The sequence below is a fragment of the Chrysochloris asiatica genome, unplaced genomic scaffold (genome assembly GCF_000296735.1).
Source record: "Chrysochloris asiatica unplaced genomic scaffold, ChrAsi1.0 scaffold00038, whole genome shotgun sequence".
In the NCBI taxonomy this organism is placed as follows: domain Eukaryota; kingdom Metazoa; phylum Chordata; class Mammalia; order Afrosoricida; family Chrysochloridae; genus Chrysochloris; species Chrysochloris asiatica.
In genome coordinates, this window is record NW_006408556.1 from 21,613,034 (window position 1) to 21,614,291 (window position 1,258).

Here is a 1,258-nt window from a genome sequence, read left to right on the forward strand (position 1 = left end):
GTTCTGATTCATAGTTACCCTTTACAGGGTTTCTGAAGTTACATATTTTTGCTGGATGAGAAAGCCTCATCTCTTTCCCTTGAAGTGGCTGGTAGGTTCAAGCTGTTGATCCTGTGATTGGGACTAAGCTTTCCAATGCTTACTTCACTGTGCCACCAGGGATCCTGAAGAAAGAGATAGAAAATATAAATAAAAAAAGACTGAGCATGGAAATCTAATGGCAAACATTAGCATCCTTCCTTTGACTCTGTAGGGTGTAGAGAGCAGGACAGAGTCATTGTCTCCTTTTAAGCATAAAAGCAAAAGCAAAGTCAACTTTAAATTAATAATCTATGTTTAGCACATCAGAGAGCTGAGATGTCAGAGTAAATCTGGTCTAAAATCTGACAAGAGACCATGATTACATGAAGGGAGATGATGCCAACATGAACTCACCTAGAGCAGACACTATCAGATTTCAGCAGAATAGTTCAGATAGAATAATTGATAAAATGGGTGGTGGCCAGGAAGTGGCTAGTGAGACAAGTGTAAATAACATCCAGGGCATTGATAGAGATTGTAGAATTCTACACTTTTTACAGGCTCCTTCTCCATAAACCCCAGCAGGCACTTATAGAAATTACCTTAAAGAACTCTCAAACCAAAAACCACACTCACTACCATAAAGTTGATTCTGACTCATATCAACAAATGTATATAGGTTTTCCAAGGCTACAAATCCTTCTCCCTGGAGAAGGACATTATACTTATTAAGAGGAGGTCAGCAAAAAATAGGAAGATACTTAATGATAAGGACTGACACAATGGCAGCAAAGTGGGCTTAAATCTACAATTGTGAAGATAATATAGGTCCAGGCAGTGTTTTGTTCTATGCATAGGGACACTGAGTCAAACTGATTCAAAGACAACAACAACAACAAATCTTAATGGGAGCAGAAAGCCTAATCTTTCTCCTCCATAGTGGCTGATGGGTCTGAACTATGGACCTTGTGTTTATCCTACAGCACTCCAAGAAATGTCAATTGTTGGGCAGAGCTGTGGGAAGGGAACAGTAAACAGGTGGGAGAAACAAGGAAAACTGCCCAAATCATCTTCTTTAAATTCCCATAAAGAATCTGTTTCCATAGAGTGAATTGGAACTCATAGTGACCCTAAAAGACAGACTAGAACTTTCTGTGTTAATGCACTGGATTGCAAGGTCGGTTTGAACTTCAAGGTCTGCAGTTCAAGCTCACCAACCACTCCTTAGAAACCCTAT